General features: G+C 30.1%; 23 non-coding genes across 23 annotated transcripts; all 23 read left to right on the plus strand.

Annotated features, from left to right (window-relative positions):
- The first annotated feature begins 676 nt into the window (after nucleotides 1-676).
- TRNAT-AGU (transfer RNA threonine (anticodon AGU)) lies at nucleotides 677-750 on the plus strand. The gene has a single exon. It is a non-coding gene; the product is annotated as a tRNA-Thr (tRNA).
- Nucleotides 751-2,492: 1,742 nt separating this feature from the next.
- On the plus strand, nucleotides 2,493-2,566 carry TRNAT-AGU (transfer RNA threonine (anticodon AGU)). The gene has a single exon. It is a non-coding gene; the product is annotated as a tRNA-Thr (tRNA).
- An 848-nt stretch (nucleotides 2,567-3,414) lies between these two features.
- On the plus strand, nucleotides 3,415-3,488 carry TRNAT-AGU (transfer RNA threonine (anticodon AGU)). Its single transcript has one exon. It is a non-coding gene; the product is annotated as a tRNA-Thr (tRNA).
- An 828-nt stretch (nucleotides 3,489-4,316) lies between these two features.
- TRNAT-AGU (transfer RNA threonine (anticodon AGU)) lies at nucleotides 4,317-4,390 on the plus strand. The gene has a single exon. It is a non-coding gene; the product is annotated as a tRNA-Thr (tRNA).
- Nucleotides 4,391-5,238: 848 nt separating this feature from the next.
- Nucleotides 5,239-5,312, plus strand: TRNAT-AGU (transfer RNA threonine (anticodon AGU)). Its single transcript has one exon. It is a non-coding gene; the product is annotated as a tRNA-Thr (tRNA).
- An 828-nt stretch (nucleotides 5,313-6,140) lies between these two features.
- On the plus strand, nucleotides 6,141-6,214 carry TRNAT-AGU (transfer RNA threonine (anticodon AGU)). Its single transcript has one exon. It is a non-coding gene; the product is annotated as a tRNA-Thr (tRNA).
- An 840-nt stretch (nucleotides 6,215-7,054) lies between these two features.
- On the plus strand, nucleotides 7,055-7,128 carry TRNAT-AGU (transfer RNA threonine (anticodon AGU)). The gene has a single exon. It is a non-coding gene; the product is annotated as a tRNA-Thr (tRNA).
- An 826-nt stretch (nucleotides 7,129-7,954) lies between these two features.
- TRNAT-AGU (transfer RNA threonine (anticodon AGU)) lies at nucleotides 7,955-8,028 on the plus strand. The gene has a single exon. It is a non-coding gene; the product is annotated as a tRNA-Thr (tRNA).
- An 850-nt stretch (nucleotides 8,029-8,878) lies between these two features.
- On the plus strand, nucleotides 8,879-8,952 carry TRNAT-AGU (transfer RNA threonine (anticodon AGU)). The gene has a single exon. It is a non-coding gene; the product is annotated as a tRNA-Thr (tRNA).
- Nucleotides 8,953-9,779: 827 nt separating this feature from the next.
- TRNAT-AGU (transfer RNA threonine (anticodon AGU)) lies at nucleotides 9,780-9,853 on the plus strand. The gene has a single exon. It is a non-coding gene; the product is annotated as a tRNA-Thr (tRNA).
- An 838-nt stretch (nucleotides 9,854-10,691) lies between these two features.
- On the plus strand, nucleotides 10,692-10,765 carry TRNAT-AGU (transfer RNA threonine (anticodon AGU)). Its single transcript has one exon. It is a non-coding gene; the product is annotated as a tRNA-Thr (tRNA).
- Nucleotides 10,766-11,590: 825 nt separating this feature from the next.
- On the plus strand, nucleotides 11,591-11,664 carry TRNAT-AGU (transfer RNA threonine (anticodon AGU)). The gene has a single exon. It is a non-coding gene; the product is annotated as a tRNA-Thr (tRNA).
- A 1,292-nt stretch (nucleotides 11,665-12,956) lies between these two features.
- On the plus strand, nucleotides 12,957-13,030 carry TRNAT-AGU (transfer RNA threonine (anticodon AGU)). The gene has a single exon. It is a non-coding gene; the product is annotated as a tRNA-Thr (tRNA).
- Nucleotides 13,031-13,880: 850 nt separating this feature from the next.
- TRNAT-AGU (transfer RNA threonine (anticodon AGU)) lies at nucleotides 13,881-13,954 on the plus strand. The gene has a single exon. It is a non-coding gene; the product is annotated as a tRNA-Thr (tRNA).
- Nucleotides 13,955-14,781: 827 nt separating this feature from the next.
- On the plus strand, nucleotides 14,782-14,855 carry TRNAT-AGU (transfer RNA threonine (anticodon AGU)). Its single transcript has one exon. It is a non-coding gene; the product is annotated as a tRNA-Thr (tRNA).
- Nucleotides 14,856-15,693: 838 nt separating this feature from the next.
- On the plus strand, nucleotides 15,694-15,767 carry TRNAT-AGU (transfer RNA threonine (anticodon AGU)). Its single transcript has one exon. It is a non-coding gene; the product is annotated as a tRNA-Thr (tRNA).
- Nucleotides 15,768-16,592: 825 nt separating this feature from the next.
- On the plus strand, nucleotides 16,593-16,666 carry TRNAT-AGU (transfer RNA threonine (anticodon AGU)). The gene has a single exon. It is a non-coding gene; the product is annotated as a tRNA-Thr (tRNA).
- A 1,292-nt stretch (nucleotides 16,667-17,958) lies between these two features.
- TRNAT-AGU (transfer RNA threonine (anticodon AGU)) lies at nucleotides 17,959-18,032 on the plus strand. The gene has a single exon. It is a non-coding gene; the product is annotated as a tRNA-Thr (tRNA).
- An 840-nt stretch (nucleotides 18,033-18,872) lies between these two features.
- Nucleotides 18,873-18,946, plus strand: TRNAT-AGU (transfer RNA threonine (anticodon AGU)). Its single transcript has one exon. It is a non-coding gene; the product is annotated as a tRNA-Thr (tRNA).
- An 826-nt stretch (nucleotides 18,947-19,772) lies between these two features.
- On the plus strand, nucleotides 19,773-19,846 carry TRNAT-AGU (transfer RNA threonine (anticodon AGU)). The gene has a single exon. It is a non-coding gene; the product is annotated as a tRNA-Thr (tRNA).
- Nucleotides 19,847-20,696: 850 nt separating this feature from the next.
- On the plus strand, nucleotides 20,697-20,770 carry TRNAT-AGU (transfer RNA threonine (anticodon AGU)). Its single transcript has one exon. It is a non-coding gene; the product is annotated as a tRNA-Thr (tRNA).
- Nucleotides 20,771-21,597: 827 nt separating this feature from the next.
- On the plus strand, nucleotides 21,598-21,671 carry TRNAT-AGU (transfer RNA threonine (anticodon AGU)). The gene has a single exon. It is a non-coding gene; the product is annotated as a tRNA-Thr (tRNA).
- An 840-nt stretch (nucleotides 21,672-22,511) lies between these two features.
- On the plus strand, nucleotides 22,512-22,585 carry TRNAT-AGU (transfer RNA threonine (anticodon AGU)). The gene has a single exon. It is a non-coding gene; the product is annotated as a tRNA-Thr (tRNA).
- The last annotated feature ends 221 nt before the right edge of the window (nucleotides 22,586-22,806 follow it).

Genomic DNA, 22,806 nt, shown 5'->3' on the forward strand with positions numbered 1-22,806 from the left:
AAAATGCAATATTCCCCTTTTTTAATATCAGTTATTTTGTAGAAGTAAATTGATGCCAAGGTAACTAGAAAAGAATTCCAGAAATTGCCAATCATCATGTCTGAGCAATCTCCAGGAACAATATGGTGTCCAGTCAGAGGAAATGTTTGAACAAAAGTCAGTAACAATGTGAGTTTCTCAAGATAAATTGATAGACAATTTAGTCATCAGAGTTTAGGGAGCAATAGAAAATAATGGATTATTTGTTACTTAACATAAACAATATTGTGTTAGGAAAGCAATTCCAGAAATAAATCTTTCCATTTATTGAGCAAGCTTCCAGATAAAATGTTAACAATAATTCTATCATTGAGATCTCATGTTTTCATTTCACGATTACTTTTTAACTGTATGAGTACCAACAATAGACTGACTTTAATTTCCCAGGGATGACTACATTAATAAGAATGCCATAATATCTATTACAATAAAGCATATTAACAAGTGACTTGAACAAACATTGTAAGAATGTTTGTATATACAAAATAAAGGAGAAAAAAGCATTATATAACTTACTGTAAGTTTCCAACTGTTTAAAGAATTAATAAAATACTAGTTTCAAAAAAATATATAAAAATAATAAAAAATATTATACTTTAGACATATAATTTGTCATTATATGTAAGGCAGTGCAAGTGGTGCTGTGGCTTAGTTGGTTAAAGTGCCTGTCTAGTAAACAGGAGATCCTGAGTTCATATCTCAGCAGTACCTTTGCTTGATACCTTTTTATCACACCAGTATGTAGTTTTTTGTTGATGCATAACAAAATAAGATGTGTAAAACCTTTATCTGCTTTCACTTTGGCACATTTGGTCACCAATGTAAAAAAGTTTAAAGATGCCATCCATGTCAGAAGACGACAAACAACAAAACTTCACCCTATTTCAACATAAGTTAATTTGTAGAAATATGCCTATGTTAAGGTAAATAGATGAATTTTTACAAAATAGCCTTCATCATATTGGGTAAACTGCAAAATTAATTTAGAGTACATTAAAAAGAGAATAACACAGAAAGTGTTAAAATGTCTGTAAAAAAGTAAGTTTCCCAAGGTACAGTAATTTGAGAGTCAGTTTAGTCATCATAGCTAGAGAATCATTGACATTTAACCCATATTTATTTCTATAACATCCTTAAAATTGTGTTAGGAAAATACTTCTTGATGAAAAGCTAAACTTCTCTTGAAAAAGCATCAATAAAGAATGCTAACCATAATTCTGACTTTTTAAAACAGAGTTCTTAATTTTACTACATGTTTTTGTTTTCTGAATATCAAAAATTAATTGACATTTATTCCCATGCAGCATTACTTACAGAGAAATCAATAAAAGTGCTAAAAAAATTTAGAAAATTACTTTGACAAGATATTTTAAGAATGAAGGTGCTGTAAATCATGAATGAAAAGAGAGAACACAACTTTCTATTTATACTCTAAATTTCCACCGGTTTGAAAAATTGATAAAGCAATAGTTATAAGAATAGCAAAAATTGTTACCAAATAGCATATCTTAGATATATCATTTTTCTTTGTGAAGCTCCAGGGCATCATGTGGTGCTGTGGCATAGTTGGTTAAAGCGCCTGTCTAGTAAACAGGAGATCCTGACTTCAAATCTCAGCAGCGCTTTTCATTTATTTTCATCAACTCAGAACATAGTTTGTTGATAATTCATCACAAAAAGACATGTGAATGCTTCAGCAGCCTTTACCCTTTCTCACATGTTCAGTAATATGTACCACATTTCTAGATACAGTCCAAATCAGAAAACACAAAAAATGCAATATTCCCCTTTTTTTAATATCAGTTATTTTGTAGAAGTAAATTGATGCCAAGGTAACTAGAAAAGAATTCCAGAAATTGCCAATCATCATGTCTGAGCAATCTCCAGGAACAATATGGTGTCCAGTCAGAGGAAATGTTTAAACAAAAGTCAGTAACAATGTGAGTTTCTCAAGATAAATTGATAGACAATTTAGTCATCAGAGTTTAGGGAGCAATAGAAAATAATGGATTATTTGTTACTTAACATAAACAATATTGTGTTAGGAAAGCAATTCCAGAAATAAATCTTTCCATTTATTGAGCAAGCTTCCAGATAAAATGTTAACAATAATTCTATCATTGAGATCTCATGTTTTCATTTCACGATTACTTTTTAACTGTATGAGTACCAACAATAGACTGACTTTAATTTCCCAGGGATGACTACATTAATAAGAACGCCATAATATCTATTACAATAAAGCATATTAACAAGTGACTTGAACAAACATTGTAAGAATGTAGGGCCTGTATATACAAAATAAAGGAGAAAAAAGCATTATATAACTTACTGTAAGTTTCCAACTGTTTAAAGAATTAATAAAATACTAGTTTCAAAGAAATATATAAAAATAATAAAAAATATTATACTTTAGACATATAATTTGTCATTATATGTAAGGCAGTGCAAGTGGTGCTGTGGCTTAGTTGGTTAAAGTGCCTGTCTAGTAAACAGGAGATCCTGAGTTCATATCTCAGCAGTACCTTTGCTTGATACCTTTTTATCACACCAGTATGTAGTTTTTTGTTGATGCATAACAAAATAAGATGTGTAAAACCTTTATCTGCTTTCACTTTGGCACATTTGGTCACCAATGTAAAAAAGTTTAAAGATGCCATCCATGTCAGAAGACGACAAACAACAAAACTTCACCCTATTTCAACATAAGTTAATTTGTAGAAATATGCCTATGTTAAGGTAAATAGATGAATTTTTACAAAATAGCCTTCATCATATTGGGTAAACTGCAAAATTAATTTAGAGTACATTAAAAAGAGAATAACACAGAAAGTGTTAAAATGTCTGTAAAAAAGTAAGTTTCCCAAGGTACAGTAATTTGAGAGTCAGTTTAGTCATCATAGCTAGAGAATCATTGACATTTAACCCATATTTATTTCCATAACATCCTTAAAATTGTGTTAGGAAAATACTTCTTGATGAAAAGCTAAACTTCTCTTGAAAAAGCATCAATAAAGCAATAAAGAATGCTAACCATAATTCTGACTTTTTAAAACAGAGTTCTTAATTTTACTACATGTTTTTGTTTTCTGAATATCAAAAATTAATTGACATTTATTCCCATGTAGCATTACTTACAGAGAAATCAATAAAAGTGCTAAAAAAAATTAGAAAATTACTTTGACAAGATATTTTAAGAATGAAGGTGCTGTAAATCATGAATGAAAAGAGAGAACACAACTTTCTATTTATACTCTAAATTTCCACCGGTTTGAAAAATTGATAAAGCAATAGTTATAAGAATATCAAAAATTGTTACCAAATAGCATATCTTAGATATATCATTTTTCTTTGTGAAGCTCCAGGGCATCATGTGGTGCTGTGGCTTAGTTGGTTAAAGCGCCTGTCTAGTAAACAGGAGATCCTGACTTCAAATCTCAGCAGCGCCTTTCATTTATTTTCATCAACTCAGAACATAGTTTGTTGATAATTCATCACAAAAAGACATGTGAATGCTTCAGCAGCCTTTACCCTTTCTCACATGTTCAGTAATATGTACCACATTTCTAGATACAGTCCAAATCAGAAAACACAAAAAAATGCAATATTCCCCTTTTTTAAATATCAGTTATTTTGTAGAAGTAAATTGGTGCCAAGGTAACTAGAAAAGAATTCCAGAAATTGCCAATCATCATGTCTGAGCAATCTCCAGGAACAATATGGTGTCCAGTCAGAGGAAATGTTTAAACAAAAGTCAGTAACAATGTGAGTTTCTCAAGATAAATTGATAGACAATTTAGTCATCAGAGTTTAGGGAGCAATAGAAAATAATGGATTATTTGTTACTTAACATAAACAATATTGTGTTAGGAAAGCAATTCCAGAAATAAATCTTTCCATTTATCGAGCAAGCTTCCAGATAAAATGTTAACAATAATTCTATCATTGAGATCTCATGTTTTCATTTCACGATTACTTTTTAACTGTATGAGTACCAACAATAGACTGACTTTAATTTCCCAGGGATTACTACATTAATAAGAACGCCATAATATCTATTACAATAAAGCATATTAACAAGTGACTTGAACAAACATTGTAAGAATGTAGGGCCTGTATATACAAAATAAAGGAGAAAAAAGCATTATATAACTTACTGTAAGTTTCCAACTGTTTAAAGAATTAATAAAATACTAGTTTCAAAAAATATATAAAAATAATAAAAAATATTATACTTTAGACATATAATTTGTCATTATATGTAAGGCAGTGCAAGTGGTGCTGTGGCTTAGTTGGTTAAAGTGCCTGTCTAGTAAACAGGAGATCCTGAGTTCATATCTCAGCAGTACCTTTGCTTGATACCTTTTTATCACACCAGTATGTAGTTTTTTGTTGATGCATAACAAAATAAGATGTGTAAAACCTTTATCTGCTTTCACTTTGGCACATTTGGTCACCAATGTAAAAAAGTTTAAAGATGCCATCCATGTCAGAAGACGACAAACAACAAAACTTCACCCTATTTCAACATAAGTTAATTTGTAGAAATATGCCTATGTTAAGGTAAATAGATGAATTTTTACAAAATAGCCTTCATCATATTGGGTAAACTGCAAAATTAATTTAGAGTACATTAAAAAGAGAATAACACAGAAAGTGTTAAAATGTCTGTAAAAAAGTAAGTTTCCCAAGGTACAGTAATTTGAGAGTCAGTTTAGTCATCATAGCTAGAGAATCATTGACATTTAACCCATATTTATTTCCATAACATCCTTAAAACTGTGTTAGGAAAATACTTCTTGATGAAAAGCTAAACTTCTCTTGAAAAAGCATCAATAAAGCAATAAAGAATGCTAACCATAATTCTGACTTTTTAAAACAGAGTTCTTAATTTTACTACATGTTTTTGTTTTCTGAATATCAAAAATTAATTGACATTTATTCCCATGTAGCATTACTTACAGAGAAATCAATAAAAGTGCTAAAAAAAATTAGAAAATTACTTTGACAAGATATTTTAAGAATGAAGGTGCTGTAAATCATGAATGAAAAGAGAGAACACAACTTTCTATTTATACTCTAAATTTCCACCGGTTTGAAAAATTGATAAAGCAATAGTTATAAGAATATCAAAAATTGTTACCAAATAGCATATCTTAGATATATCATTTTTCTTTGTGAAGCTCCAGGGCATCATGTGGTGCTGTGGCTTAGTTGGTTAAAGTGCCTGTCTAGTAAACAGGAGATCCTGAGTTCAAATCTCAGCAGCGCCTTTCATTTATTTTCATCAACTCAGAACATAGTTTGTTGATAATTCATCACAAAAAGACATGTGAATGCTTCAGCAGCCTTTACCCTTTCTCACATGTTCAGTAATATGTACCACATTTCTAGATACAGTCCAAATCAGAAAACACAAAAAAATGCAATATTCCCCTTTTTTAATATCAGTTATTTTGTAGAAGTAAATTGATGCCAAGGTAACTAGAAAAGAATTCCAGAAATTGCCAATCATCATGTCTGAGCAATCTCCAGGAACAATATGGTGTCCAGTCAGAGGAAATGTTTAAACAAAAGTCAGTAACAATGTGAGTTTCTCAAGATAAATTGATAGACAATTTAGTCATCAGAGTTTAGGGAGCAATAGAAAATAATGGATTATTTGTTACTTAACATAAACAATATTGTGTTAGGAAAGCAATTCCAGAAATAAATCTTTCCATTTATTGAGCAAGCTTCCAGATAAAATGTTAACAATAATTCTATCATTGAGATCTCATGTTTTCATTTCACGATTACTTTTTAACTGTATGAGTACCAACAATAGACTGACTTTAATTTCCCAGGGATGACTACATTAATAAGAATGCCATAATATCTATTACAATAAAGCATATTAACAAGTGACTTGAACAAACATTGTAAGAATGTAGGGCCTGTATATACAAAATAAAGGAGAAAAAAGCATTATATAACTTACTGTAAGTTTCCAACTGTTTAAAGAATTAATAAAATACTAGTTTCAAAAAAATATATAAAAATAATAAAAAATATTATACTTTAGACATATAATTTGTCATTATATGTAAGGCAGTGCAAGTGGTGCTGTGGCTTAGTTGGTTAAAGTGCCTGTCTAGTAAACAGGAGATCCTGAGTTCATATCTCAGCAGTACCTTTGCTTGATACCTTTTTATCACACCAGTATGTAGTTTTTTGTTGATGCATAACAAAATAAGATGTGTAAAACCTTTATCTGCTTTCACTTTGGCACATTTGGTCACCAATGTAAAAAAGTTTAAAGATGCCATCCATGTCAGAAGACGACAAACAACAAAACTTCACCCTATTTCAACATAAGTTAATTTGTAGAAATATGCCTATGTTAAGGTAAATAGATGAATTTTTACAAAATAGCCTTCATCATATTGGGTAAACTGCAAAATTAATTTAGAGTACATTAAAAAGAGAATAACACAGAAAGTGTTAAAATGTCTGTAAAAAAGTAAGTTTCCCAAGGTACAGTAATTTGAGAGTCAGTTTAGTCATCATAGCTAGAGAATCATTGACATTTAACCCATATTTATTTCTATAACATCCTTAAAATTGTGTTAGGAAAATACTTCTTGATGAAAAGCTAAACTTCTCTTGAAAAAGCATCAATAAAGAATGCTAACCATAATTCTGACTTTTTAAAACAGAGTTCTTAATTTTACTACATGTTTTTGTTTTCTGAATATCAAAAATTAATTGACATTTATTCCCATGTAGCATTACTTACAGAGAAATCAATAAAAGTGCTAAAAAAATTTAGAAAATTACTTTGACAAGATATTTTAAGAATGAAGGTGCTGTAAATCATGAATGAAAAGAGAGAACACAACTTTCTATTTATACTCTAAATTTCCACCGGTTTGAAAAATTGATAAAGCAATAGTTATAAGAATATCAAAAATTGTTACCAAATAGCATATCTTAGATATATCATTTTTCTTTGTGAAGCTCCAGGGCATCATGTGGTGCTGTGGCTTAGTTGGTTAAAGCGCCTGTCTAGTAAACAGGAGATCCTGACTTCAAATCTCAGCAGCGCTTTTCATTTATTTTCATCAACTCAGAACATAGTTTGTTGATAATTCATCACAAAAAGACATGTGAATGCTTCAGCAGCCTTTACCCTTTCTCACATGTTCAGTAATATGTACCACATTTCTAGATACAGTCCAAATCAGAAAACACAAAAAATGCAATATTCCCCTTTTTTAATATCAGTTATTTTGTAGAAGTAAATTGATGCCAAGGTAACTAGAAAAGAATTCCAGAAATTGCCAATCATCATGTCTGAGCAATCTCCAGGAACAATATGGTGTCCAGTCAGAGGAAATGTTTAAACAAAAGTCAGTAACAATGTGAGTTTCTCAAGATAAATTGATAGACAATTTAGTCATCAGAGTTTAGGGAGCAATAGAAAATAATGGATTATTTGTTACTTAACATAAACAATATTGTGTTAGGAAAGCAATTCCAGAAATAAATCTTTCCATTTATTGAGCAAGCTTCCAGATAAAATGTTAACAATAATTCTATCATTGAGATCTCATGTTTTCATTTCACGATTACTTTTTAACTGTATGAGTACCAACAATAGACTGACTTTAATTTCCCAGGGATGACTACATTAATAAGAACGCCATAATATCTATTACAATAAAGCATATTAACAAGTGACTTGAACAAACATTGTAAGAATGTAGGGCATGTATATACAAAATAAAGGAGAAAAAAGCATTATATAACTTACTGTAAGTTTCCATCTGTTTAAAGAATTAATAAAATACTAGTTTCAAAAAATATATAAAAATAATAAAAAATATTATACTTTAGACATATAATTTGTCATTATATGTAAGGCAGTGCAAGTGGTGCTGTGGCTTAGTTGGTTAAAGTGCCTGTCTAGTAAACAGGAGATCCTGCGTTCATATCTCAGCAGTACCTTTGCTTGATACCTTTTTATCACACCAGTATGTAGTTTTTTGTTGATGCATAACAAAATAAGATGTGTAAAACCTTTATCTGCTTTCACTTTGGCACATTTGGTCACCAATGTAAAAAAGTTTAAAGATGCCATCCATGTCAGAAGACGACAAACAACAAAACTTCACCCTATTTCAACATAAGTTAATTTGTAGAAATATGCCTATGTTAAGGTAAATAGATGAATTTTTACAAAATAGCCTTCATCATATTGGGTAAACTGCAAAATTAATTTAGAGTACATTAAAAAGAGAATAACACAGAAAGTGTTAAAATGTCTGTAAAAAAGTAAGTTTCCCAAGGTACAGTAATTTGAGAGTCAGTTTAGTCATCATAGCTAGAGAATCATTGACATTTAACCCATATTTATTTCCATAACATCCTTAAAATTGTGTTAGGAAAATACTTCTTGATGAAAAGCTAAACTTCTCTTGAAAAAGCATCAATAAAGCAATAAAGAATGCTAACCATAATTCTGACTTTTTAAAACAGAGTTCTTAATTTTACTACATGTTTTTGTTTTCTGAATATCAAAAATTAATTGACATTTATTCCCATGTAGCATTACTTACAGAGAAATCAATAAAAGTGCTAAAAAAAAAATTAGAAAATTACTTTGACAAGATATTTTAAGAATGAAGGTGCTGTAAATCATGAATGAAAAGAGAGAACACAACTTTCTATTTATACTCTAAATTTCCACCGGTTTGAAAAATTGATAAAGCAATAGTTATAAGAATATCAAAAATTGTTACCAAATAGCATATCTTAGATATATCATTTTTCTTTGTGAAGCTTCAGGGCATCATGTGGTGCTGTGGCTTAGTTGGTTAAAGCGCCTGTCTAGTAAACAGGAGATCCTGAGTTCAAATCTCAGCAGCGCCTTTCATTTATTTTCATCAACTCAGAACATAGTTTGTTGATAATTCATCACAAAAAGACATGTGAATGCTTCAGCAGCCTTTACCCTTTCTCACATGTTCAGTAATATGTACCACATTTCTAGATACAGTCCAAATCAGAAAACACAAAAAAATGCAATATTCCCCTTTTTTAATATCAGTTATTTTGTAGAAGTAAATTGATGCCAAGGTAACTAGAAAAGAATTCCAGAAATTGCCAATCATCATGTCTGAGCAATCTCCAGGAACAATATGGTGTCCAGTCAGAGGAAATGTTTAAACAAAAGTCAGTAACAATGTGAGTTTCTCAAGATAAATTGATAGACAATTTAGTCATCAGAGTTTAGGGAGCAATAGAAAATAATGGATTATTTGTTACTTAACATAAACAATATTGTGTTAGGAAAGCAATTCCAGAAATAAATCTTTCATTTATCGAGCAAGCTTCCAGATAAAATGTTAACAATAATTCTATCATTGAGATCTCATGTTTTCATTTCACGATTACTTTTTAACTGTATGAGTACCAACAATAGACTGACTTTAATTTCCCAGGGATGACTACATTAATAAGAACGCCATAATATCTATTACAATAAAGCATATTAACAAGTGACTTGAACAAACATTGTAAGAATGTAGGGCCTGTATATACAAAATAAAGGAGAAAAAAGCATTATATAACTTACTGTAAGTTTCCAACTGTTTAAATAATTAATAAAATACTAGTTTCAAAAAAATATATAAAAATAATAAAAAATATTATACTTTTGACATATAATTTGTCATTATATGTAAGGCAGTGCAAGTGGTGCTGTGGCTTAGTTGGTTAAAGTGCCTGTCTAGTAAACAGGAGATCCTGAGTTCATATCTCAGCAGTACCTTTGCTTGATACCTTTTTATCACACCAGTATGTAGTTTTTTGTTGATGCATAACAAAATAAGATGTGTAAAACCTTTATCTGCTTTCACTTTGGCACATTTGGTCACCAATGTAAAAAAGTTTAAAGATGCCATCCATGTCAGAAGACGACAAACAACAAAACTTCACCCTATTTCAACATAAGTTAATTTGTAGAAATATGCCTATGTTAAGGTAAATAGATGAATTTTTACAAAATAGCCTTCATCATATTGGGTAAACTGCAAAATTAATTTAGAGTACATTAAAAAGAGAATAACACAGAAAGTGTTAAAATGTCTGTAAAAAAGTAAGTTTCCCAAGGTACAGTAATTTGAGAGTCAGTTTAGTCATCATAGCTAGAGAATCATTGACATTTAACCCATATTTATTTCCATAACATCCTTAAAATTGTGTTAGGAAAATACTTCTTGATGAAAAGCTAAACTTCTCTTGAAAAAGCATCAATAAAGAATGCTAACCATAATTCTGACTTTTTAAACAGAGTTCTTAATTTTACTACATGTTTTTGTTTTCTGAATATCAAAAATTAATTGACATTTATTCCCATGTAGCATTACTTACAGAGAAATCAATAAAAGTGCTAAAAAAATTAGAAAATTACTTTGACAAGATATTTTAAGAATGAAGGTGCTGTAAATCATGAATGAAAAGAGAGAACACAACTTTCTATTTATACTCTAAATTTCCACCGGTTTGAAAAATTGATAAAGCAATAGTTATAAGAATATCAGAAATTGTTACCAAATAGCATATCTTAGATATATCATTTTTCTTTGTGAAGCTCCAGGGCATCATGTGGTGCTGTGGCTTAGTTGGTTAAAGCGCCTGTCTAGTAAACAGGAGATCCTGACTTCAAATCTCAGCAGCGCTTTTCATTTATTTTCATCAACTCAGAACATAGTTTGTTGATAATTCATCACAAAAAGACATGTGAATGCTTCAGCAGCCTTTACCCTTTCTCACATGTTCAGTAATATGTACCACATTTCTAGATACAGTCCAAATCAGAAAACACAAAAAATGCAATATTCCCCTTTTTTAATATCAGTTATTTTGTAGAAGTAAATTGATGCCAAGGTAACTAGAAAAGAATTCCAGAAATTGCCAATCATCATGTCTGAGCAATCTCCAGGAACAATATGGTGTCCAGTCAGAGGAAATGTTTAAACAAAAGTCAGTAACAATGTGAGTTTCTCAAGATAAATTGATAGACAATTTAGTCATCAGAGTTTAGGGAGCAATAGAAAATAATGGATTATTTGTTACTTAACATAAACAATATTGTGTTAGGAAAGCAATTCCAGAAATAAATCTTTCCATTTATTGAGCAAGCTTCCAGATAAAATGTTAACAATAATTCTATCATTGAGATCTCATGTTTTCATTTCACGATTACTTTTTAACTGTATGAGTACCAACAATAGACTGACTTTAATTTCCCAGGGATGACTACATTAATAAGAACGCCATAATATCTATTACAATAAAGCATATTAACAAGTGACTTGAACAAACATTGTAAGAATGTAGGGCCTGTATATACAAAATAAAGGAGAAAAAAGCATTATATAACTTACTGTAAGTTTCCAACTGTTTAAAGAATTAATAAAATACTAGTTTCAAAAAATATATAAAAATAATAAAAATATTATACTTTAGACATATAATTTGTCATTATATGTAAGGCAGTGCAAGTGGTGCTGTGGCTTAGTTGGTTAAAGTGCCTGTCTAGTAAACAGGAGATCCTGAGTTCATATCTCAGCAGTACCTTTGCTTGATACCTCTTTATCACACCAGTATGTAGTTTTTTGTTGATGCATAACAAAATAAGATGTGTAAAACCTTTATCTGCTTTCACTTTGGCACATTTGGTCACCAATGTAAAAAAGTTTAAAGATGCCATCCATGTCAGAAGACGACAAACAACAAAACTTCACCCTATTTCAACATAAGTTAATTTGTAGAAATATGCCTATGTTAAGGTAAATAGATGAATTTTTACAAAATAGCCTTCATCATATTGGGTAAACTGCAAAATTAATTTAGAGTACATTAAAAAGAGAATAACACAGAAAGTGTTAAAATGTCTGTAAAAAGTAAGTTTCCCAAGGTACAGTAATTTGAGAGTCAGTTTAGTCATCATAGCTAGAGAATCATTGACATTTAACCCATATTTATTTCCATAACATCCTTAAAATTGTGTTAGGAAAATACTTCTTGATGAAAAGCTAAACTTCTCTTGAAAAAGCATCAATAAAGAATGCTTTTTCAAGAATTCATCACAAAAAGACATGTGAATGCTTCAGCAGCCTTTACCCTTTCTCACATGTTCAGTAATATGTACCACATTTCTAGATACAGTCCAAATCAGAAAACACAAAAAAATGCAATATTCCCCTTTTTTAATATCAGTTATTTTGTAGAAGTAAATTGATGCCAAGGTAACTAGAAAAGAATTCCAGAAATTGCCAATCATCATGTCTGAGCAATCTCCAGGAACAATATGGTGTCCAGTCAGAGGAAATGTTTGAACAAAAGTCAGTAACAATGTGAGTTTCTCAAGATAAATTGATAGACAATTTAGTCATCAGAGTTTAGGGAGCAATAGAAAATAATGGATTATTTGTTACTTAACATAAACAATATTGTGTTAGGAAAGCAATTCCAGAAATAAATCTTTCCATTTATCGAGCAAGCTTCCAGATAAAATGTTAACAATAATTCTATCATTGAGATCTCATGTTTTCATTTCACGATTACTTTTTAACTGTATGAGTACCAACAATAGACTGACTTTAATTTCCCAGGGATGACTACATTAATAAGAATGCCATAATATCTATTACAATAAAGCATATTAACAAGTGACTTGAACAAACATTGTAAGAATGTAGGGCCTGTATATACAAAATAAAGGAGAAAAAAGCATTATATAACTTACTGTAAGTTTCCAACTGTTTAAAGAATTAATAAAATACTAGTTTCAAAAAAATATATAAAAATAATAAAAAATATTATACTTTAGACATATAATTTATCATTATATGTAAGGCAGTGCAAGTGGTGCTGTGGCTTAGTTGGTTAAAGTGCCTGTCTAGTAAACAGGAGATCCTGCGTTCATATCTCAGCAGTACCTTTGCTTGATACCTTTTTATCACACCAGTATGTAGTTTTTTGTTGATGCATAACAAAATAAGATGTGTAAAACCTTTATCTGCTTTCACTTTGGCACATTTGGTCACCAATGTAAAAAAGTTTAAAGATGCCATCCATGTCAGAAGACGACAAACAACAAAACTTCACCCTATTTCAACATAAGTTAATTTGTAGAAATATGCCTATGTTAAGGTAAATAGATGAATTTTTACAAAATAGCCTTCATCATATTGGGTAAACTGCAAAATTAATTTAGAGTACATTAAAAAGAGAATAACACAGAAAGTGTTAAAATGTCTGTAAAAAAGTAAGTTTCCCAAGGTACAGTAATTTGAGAGTCAGTTTAGTCATCATAGCTAGAGAATCATTGACATTTAACCCATATTTATTTCCATAACATCCTTAAAATTGTGTTAGGAAAATACTTCTTGATGAAAAGCTAAACTTCTCTTGAAAAAGCATCAATAAAGCAATAAAGAATGCTAACCATAATTCTGACTTTTTAAAACAGAGTTCTTAATTTTACTACATGTTTTTGTTTTCTGAATATCAAAAATTAATTGACATTTATTCCCATGTAGCATTACTTACAGAGAAATCAATAAAAGTGCTAAAAAAAAAATTAGAAAATTACTTTGACAAGATATTTTAAGAATGAAGGTGCTGTAAATCATGAATGAAAAGAGAGAACACAACTTTCTATTTATACTCTAAATTTCCACCGGTTTGAAAAATTGATAAAGCAATAGTTATAAGAATATCAAAAATTGTTACCAAATAGCATATCTTAGATATATCATTTTTCTTTGTGAAGCTTCAGGGCATCATGTGGTGCTGTGGCTTAGTTGGTTAAAGCGCCTGTCTAGTAAACAGGAGATCCTGAGTTCAAATCTCAGCAGCGCCTTTCATTTATTTTCATCAACTCAGAACATAGTTTGTTGATAATTCATCACAAAAAGACATGTGAATGCTTCAGCAGCCTTTACCCTTTCTCACATGTTCAGTAATATGTACCACATTTCTAGATACAGTCCAAATCAGAAAACACAAAAAAATGCAATATTCCCCTTTTTTAATATCAGTTATTTTGTAGAAGTAAATTGATGCCAAGGTAACTAGAAAAGAATTCCAGAAATTGCCAATCATCATGTCTGAGCAATCTCCAGGAACAATATGGTGTCCAGTCAGAGGAAATGTTTAAACAAAAGTCAGTAACAATGTGAGTTTCTCAAGATAAATTGATAGACAATTTAGTCATCAGAGTTTAGGGAGCAATAGAAAATAATGGATTATTTGTTACTTAACATAAACAATATTGTGTTAGGAAAGCAATTCCAGAAATAAATCTTTCATTTATCGAGCAAGCTTCCAGATAAAATGTTAACAATAATTCTATCATTGAGATCTCATGTTTTCATTTCACGATTACTTTTTAACTGTATGAGTACCAACAATAGACTGACTTTAATTTCCCAGGGATGACTACATTAATAAGAACGCCATAATATCTATTACAATAAAGCATATTAACAAGTGACTTGAACAAACATTGTAAGAATGTAGGGCCTGTATATACAAAATAAAGGAGAAAAAAGCATTATATAACTTACTGTAAGTTTCCAACTGTTTAAATAATTAATAAAATACTAGTTTCAAAAAAATATATAAAAATAATAAAAAATATTATACTTTTGACATATAATTTGTCATTATATGTAAGGCAGTGCAAGTGGTGCTGTGGCTTAGTTGGTTAAAGTGCCTGTCTAGTAAACAGGAGATCCTGAGTTCATATCTCAGCAGTACCTTTGCTTGATACCTTTTTATCACACCAGTATGTAGTTTTTTGTTGATGCATAACAAAATAAGATGTGTAAAACCTTTATCTGCTTTCACTTTGGCACATTTGGTCACCAATGTAAAAAAGTTTAAAGATGCCATCCATGTCAGAAGACGACAAACAACAAAACTTCACCCTATTTCAACATAAGTTAATTTGTAGAAATATGCCTATGTTAAGGTAAATAGATGAATTTTTACAAAATAGCCTTCATCATATTGGGTAAACTGCAAAATTAATTTAGAGTACATTAAAAAGAGAATAACACAGAAAGTGTTAAAATGTCTGTAAAAAAGTAAGTTTCCCAAGGTACAGTAATTTGAGAGTCAGTTTAGTCATCATAGCTAGAGAATCATTGACATTTAACCCATATTTATTTCCATAACATCCTTAAAATTGTGTTAGGAAAATACTTCTTGATGAAAAGCTAAACTTCTCTTGAAAAAGCATCAATAAAGAATGCTAACCATAATTCTGACTTTTTAAACAGAGTTCTTAATTTTACTACATGTTTTTGTTTTCTGAATATCAAAAATTAATTGACATTTATTCCCATGTAGCATTACTTACAGAGAAATCAATAAAAGTGCTAAAAAAATTAGAAAATTACTTTGACAAGATATTTTAAGAATGAAGGTGCTGTAAATCATGAATGAAAAGAGAGAACACAACTTTCTATTTATACTCTAAATTTCCACCGGTTTGAAAAATTGATAAAGCAATAGTTATAAGAATATCAGAAATTGTTACCAAATAGCATATCTTAGATATATCATTTTTCTTTGTGAAGCTCCAGGGCATCATGTGGTGCTGTGGCTTAGTTGGTTAAAGCGCCTGTCTAGTAAACAGGAGATCCTGACTTCAAATCTCAGCAGCGCTTTTCATTTATTTTCATCAACTCAGAACATAGTTTGTTGATAATTCATCACAAAAAGACATGTGAATGCTTCAGCAGCCTTTACCCTTTCTCACATGTTCAGTAATATGTACCACATTTCTAGATACAGTCCAAATCAGAAAACACAAAAAATGCAATATTCCCCTTTTTTAATATCAGTTATTTTGTAGAAGTAAATTGATGCCAAGGTAACTAGAAAAGAATTCCAGAAATTGCCAATCATCATGTCTGAGCAATCTCCAGGAACAATATGGTGTCCAGTCAGAGGAAATGTTTAAACAAAAGTCAGTAACAATGTGAGTTTCTCAAGATAAATTGATAGACAATTTAGTCATCAGAGTTTAGGGAGCAATAGAAAATAATGGATTATTTGTTACTTAACATAAACAATATTGTGTTAGGAAAGCAATTCCAGAAATAAATCTTTCCATTTATTGAGCAAGCTTCCAGATAAAATGTTAACAATAATTCTATCATTGAGATCTCATGTTTTCATTTCACGATTACTTTTTAACTGTATGAGTACCAACAATAGACTGACTTTAATTTCCCAGGGATGACTACATTAATAAGAACGCCATAATATCTATTACAATAAAGCATATTAACAAGTGACTTGAACAAACATTGTAAGAATGTAGGGCCTGTATATACAAAATAAAGGAGAAAAAAGCATTATATAACTTACTGTAAGTTTCCAACTGTTTAAAGAATTAATAAAATACTAGTTTCAAAAAATATATAAAAATAATAAAAATATTATACTTTAGACATATAATTTGTCATTATATGTAAGGCAGTGCAAGTGGTGCTGTGGCTTAGTTGGTTAAAGTGCCTGTCTAGTAAACAGGAGATCCTGAGTTCATATCTCAGCAGTACCTTTGCTTGATACCTCTTTATCACACCAGTATGTAGTTTTTTGTTGATGCATAACAAAATAAGATGTGTAAAACCTTTATCTGCTTTCACTTTGGCACATTTGGTCACCAATGTAAAAAAGTTTAAAGATGCCATCCATGTCAGAAGACGACAAACAACAAAACTTCACCCTATTTCAACATAAGTTAATTTGTAGAAATATGCCTATGTTAAGGTAAATAGATGAATTTTTACAAAATAGCCTTCATCATATTGGGTAAACTGCAAAATTAATTTAGAGTACATTAAAAAGAGAATAACACAGAAAGTGTTAAAATGTCTGTAAAAAGTAAGTTTCCCAAGGTACAGTAATTTGAGAGTCAGTTTAGTCATCATAGCTAGAGAATCATTGACATTTAACCCATATTTATTTCCATAACATCCTTAAAATTGTGTTAGGAAAATACTTCTTGATGAAAAGCTAAACTTCTCTTGAAAAAGCATCAATAAAGAATGCTTTTTCAAGAATTCATCACAAAAAGACATGTGAATGCTTCAGCAGCCTTTACCCTTTCTCACATGTTCAGTAATATGTACCACATTTCTAGATACAGTCCAAATCAGAAAACACAAAAAAATGCAATATTCCCCTTTTTTAATATCAGTTATTTTGTAGAAGTAAATTGATGCCAAGGTAACTAGAAAAGAATTCCAGAAATTGCCAATCATCATGTCTGAGCAATCTCCAGGAACAATATGGTGTCCAGTCAGAGGAAATGTTTGAACAAAAGTCAGTAACAATGTGAGTTTCTCAAGATAAATTGATAGACAATTTAGTCATCAGAGTTTAGGGAGCAATAGAAAATAATGGATTATTTGTTACTTAACATAAACAATATTGTGTTAGGAAAGCAATTCCAGAAATAAATCTTTCCATTTATCGAGCAAGCTTCCAGATAAAATGTTAACAATAATTCTATCATTGAGATCTCATGTTTTCATTTCACGATTACTTTTTAACTGTATGAGTACCAACAATAGACTGACTTTAATTTCCCAGGGATGACTACATTAATAAGAATGCCATAATATCTATTACAATAAAGCATATTAACAAGTGACTTGAACAAACATTGTAAGAATGTAGGGCCTGTATATACAAAATAAAGGAGAAAAAAGCATTATATAACTTACTGTAAGTTTCCAACTGTTTAAAGAATTAATAAAATACTAGTTTCAAAAAAATATATAAAAATAATAAAAAATATTATACTTTAGACATATAATTTATCATTATATGTAAGGCAGTGCAAGTGGTGCTGTGGCTTAGTTGGTTAAAGTGCCTGTCTAGTAAACAGGAGATCCTGAGTTCATATCTCAGCAGTACCTTTGCTTGATACCTTTTTATCACACCAGTATGTAGTTTTTTGTTAATGCATAACAAAATAAGATGTGTAAAACCTTTATCTGCTTTCACTTTGGCACATTTGGTCACCAATGTAAAAAAGTTTAAAGATGCCATCCATGTCAGAAGACGACAAACAACAAAACTTCACCCTATTTCAACATAAGTTAATTTGTAGAAATATGCCTATGTTAAGGTAAATAGATGAATTTTTACAAAATAGCCTTCATCATATTGGGTAAACTGCAAAATTAATTTAGAGTACATTAAAAAGAGAATAACACAGAAAGTGTTAAAATGTCTGTAAAAAAGTAAGTTTCCCAAGGTACAGTAATTTGAGAGTCAGTTTAGTCATCATAGCTAGAGAATCATTGACATTTAACCCATATTTATTTCCATAACATCCTTAAAATTGTGTTAGGAAAATACTTCTTGATGAAAAGCTAAACTTCTCTTGAAAAAGCATCAATAAAGAATGCTAACCATAATTCTGACTTTTTAAAACAGAGTTCTTAATTTTACTACATGTTTTTGTTTTCTGAATATCAAAAATTAATTGACATTTATTCCCATGTAGCATTACTTACAGAGAAATCAATAAAAGTGCTAAAAAAATTTAGAAAATTACTTTGACAAGATATTTTAAGAATGAAGGTGCTGTAAATCATGAATGAAAAGAGAGAACACAACTTTCTATTTATACTCTAAATTTCCACCGGTTTGAAAAATTGATAAAGCAATAGTTATAAGAATATCAAAAATTGTTACCAAATAGCATATCTTAGATATATCATTTTTCTTTGTGAAGCTCCAGGGCATCATGTGGTGCTGTGGCTTAGTTGGTTAAAGCGCCTGTCTAGTAAACAGGAGATCCTGACTTCAAATCTCAGCAGCGCTTTTCATTTATTTTCATCAACTCAGAACATAGTTTGTCGATAATTCATCACAAAAAGACATGTGAATGCTTCAGCAGCCTTTACCCTTTCTCACATGTTCAGTAATATGTACCACATTTCTAGATACAGTCCAAATCAGAAAACACAAAAAATGCAATATTCCCCTTTTTTAATATCAGTTATTTTGTAGAAGTAAATTGATGCCAAGGTAACTAGAAAAGAATTCCAGAAATTGCCAATCATCATGTCTGAGCAATCTCCAGGAACAATATGGTGTCCAGTCAGAGGAAATGTTTAAACAAAAGTCAGTAACAATGTGAGTTTCTCAAGATAAATTGATAGACAATTTAGTCATCAGAGTTTAGGGAGCAATAGAAAATAATGGATTATTTGTTACTTAACATAAACAATATTGTGTTAGGAAAGCAATTCCAGAAATAAATCTTTCCATTTATTGAGCAAGCTTCCAGATAAAATGTTAACAATAATTCTATCATTGAGATCTCATGTTTTCATTTCACGATTACTTTTTAACTGTATGAGTACCAACAATAGACTGACTTTAATTTCCCAGGGATGACTACATTAATAAGAACGCCATAATATCTATTACAATAAAGCATATTAACAAGTGACTTGAACAAACATTGTAAGAATGTAGGGCCTGTATATACAAAATAAAGGAGAAAAAAGCATTATATAACTTACTGTAAGTTTCCATCTGTTTAAAGAATTAATAAAATACTAGTTTCAAAAAATATATAAAAATAATAAAAAATATTATACTTTAGACATATAATTTGTCATTATATGTAAGGCAGTGCAAGTGGTGCTGTGGCTTAGTTGGTTAAAGTGCCTGTCTAGTAAACAGGAGATCCTGCGTTCATATCTCAGCAGTACCTTTGCTTGATACCTTTTTATCACACCAGTATGTAGTTTTTTGTTGATGCATAACAAAATAAGATGTGTAAAACCTTTATCTGCTTTCACTTTGGCACATTTGGTCACCAATGTAAAAAAGTTTAAAGATGCCATCCATGTCAGAAGACGACAAACAACAAAACTTCACCCTATTTCAACATAAGTTAATTTGTAGAAATATGCCTATGTTAAGGTAAATAGATGAATTTTTACAAAATAGCCTTCATCATATTGGGTAAACTGCAAAATTAATTTAGAGTACATTAAAAAGAGAATAACACAGAAAGTGTTAAAATGTCTGTAAAAAAGTAAGTTTCCCAAGGTACAGTAATTTGAGAGTCAGTTTAGTCATCATAGCAAGAGAATCATTGACATTTAACCCATATTTATTTCCATAACATCCTTAAAATTGTGTTAGGAAAATACTTCTTGATGAAAAGCTAAACTTCTCTTGAAAAAGCATCAATAAAGCAATAAAGAATGCTAACCATAATTCTGACTTTTTAAAACAGAGTTCTTAATTTTACTACATGTTTTTGTTTTCTGAATATCAAAAATTAATTGACATTTATTCCCATGTAGCATTACTTACAGAGAAATCAATAAAAGTGCTAAAAAAAAAATTAGAAAATTACTTTGACAAGATATTTTAAGAATGAAGGTGCTGTAAATCATGAATGAAAAGAGAGAACACAACTTTCTATTTATACTCTAAATTTCCACCGGTTTGAAAAATTGATAAAGCAATAGTTATAAGAATATCAAAAATTGTTACCAAATAGCATATCTTAGATATATCATTTTTCTTTGTGAAGCTTCAGGGCATCATGTGGTGCTGTGGCTTAGTTGGTTAAAGCGCCTGTCTAGTAAACAGGAGATCCTGAGTTCAAATCTCAGCAGCGCCTTTCATTTATTTTCATCAACTCAGAACATAGTTTGTTGATAATTCATCACAAAAAGACATGTGAATGCTTCAGCAGCCTTTACCCTTTCTCACATGTTCAGTAATATGTACCACATTTCTAGATACAGTCCAAATCAGAAAACACAAAAAAATGCAATATTCCCCTTTTTTAATATCAGTTATTTTGTAGAAGTAAATTGATGCCAAGGTAACTAGAAAAGAATTCCAGAAATTGCCAATCATCATGTCTGAGCAATCTCCATGAACAATATGGTGTCCAGTCAGAGGAAATGTTTAAACAAAAGTCAGTAACAATGTGAGTTTCTCAAGATAAATTGATAGACAATTTAGTCATCAGAGTTTAGGGAGCAATAGAAAATAATGGATTATTTGTTACTTAACATAAACAACATTGTGTTAGGAAAGCAATTCCAGAAATAAATCTTTCATTTATCGAGCAAGCTTCCAGATAAAATGTTAACAATAATTCTATCATTGAGATCTCATGTTTTCATTTCACGATTACTTTTTAACTGTATGAGTACCAACAATAGACTGACTTTAATTTCCCAGGGATGACTACATTAATAAGAACGCCATAATATCTATTACAATAAAGCATATTAACAAGTGACTTGAACAAACATTGTAAGAATGTAGGGCCTGTATATACAAAATAAAGGAGAAAAAAGCATTATATAACTTACTGTAAGTTTCCAACTGTTTAAAGAATTAATAAAATACTAGTTTCAAAAAAATATATAAAAATAATAAAAAATATTATACTTTTGACATATAATTTGTCATTATATGTAAGGCAGTGCAAGTGGTGCTGTGGCTTAGTTGGTTAAAGTGCCTGTCTAGTAAACAGGAGATCCTGAGTTCATATCTCAGCAGTACCTTTGCTTGATACCTTTTTATCACACCAGTATGTAGTTTTTTGTTGATGCATAACAAAATAAGATGTGTAAAACCTTTATCTGCTTTCACTTTGGCACATTTGGTCACCAATGTAAAAAAGTTTAAAGATGCCATCCATGTCAGAAGATGACAAACAACAAAACTTCACCCTATTTCAACATAAGTTAATTTGTAGAAATATGCCTATGTTAAGGTAAATAGATGAATTTTTACAAAATAGCCTTCATCATATTGGGTAAACTGCAAAATTAATTTAGAGTACATTAAAAAGAGAATAACACAGAAAGTGTTAAAATGTCTGTAAAAAAGTAAGTTTCCCAAGGTACAGTAATTTGAGAGTCAGTTTAGTCATCATAGCTAGAGAATCATTGACATTTAACCCATATTTATTTCCATAACATCCTTAAAATTGTGTTAGGAAAATACTTCTTGATGAAAAGCTAAACTTCTCTTGAAAAAGCATCAATAAAGAATGCTAACCATAATTCTGACTTTTTAAAACAGAGTTCTTAATTTTACTACATGTTTTTGTTTTCTGAATATCAAAAATTAATTGACATTTATTCCCATGTAGCATTACTTACAGAGAAATCAATAAAAGTGCTAAAAAAAATTAGAAAATTACTTTGACAAGATATTTTAAGAATGAAGGTGCTGTAAATCATGAATGAAAAGAGAGAACACAACTTTCTATTTATACTCTAAATTTCCACCGGTTTGAAAAATTGATAAAGCAATAGTTATAAGAATATCAGAAATTGTTACCAAATAGCATATCTTAGATATATCATTTTTCTTTGTGAAGCTCCAGGGCATCATGTGGTGCTGTGGCTTAGTTGGTTAAAGCGCCTGTCTAGTAAACAGGAGATCCTGACTTCAAATCTCAGCAGCGCTTTTCATTTATTTTCATCAACTCAGAACATAGTTTGTTGATAATTCATCACAAAAAGACATGTGAATGCTTCAGCAGCCTTTACCCTTTCTCACGTGTTCAGTAATATGTACCACATTTCTAGATACAGTCCAAATCAGAAAACACAAAAAATGCAATATTCCCCTTTTTTAATATCAGTTATTTTGTAGAAGTAAATTGATGCCAAGGTAACTAGAAAAGAA

This window comes from Pseudophryne corroboree, chromosome 11 (genome assembly GCF_028390025.1).
Source record: "Pseudophryne corroboree isolate aPseCor3 chromosome 11, aPseCor3.hap2, whole genome shotgun sequence".
Classification (NCBI taxonomy): domain Eukaryota; kingdom Metazoa; phylum Chordata; class Amphibia; order Anura; family Myobatrachidae; genus Pseudophryne; species Pseudophryne corroboree.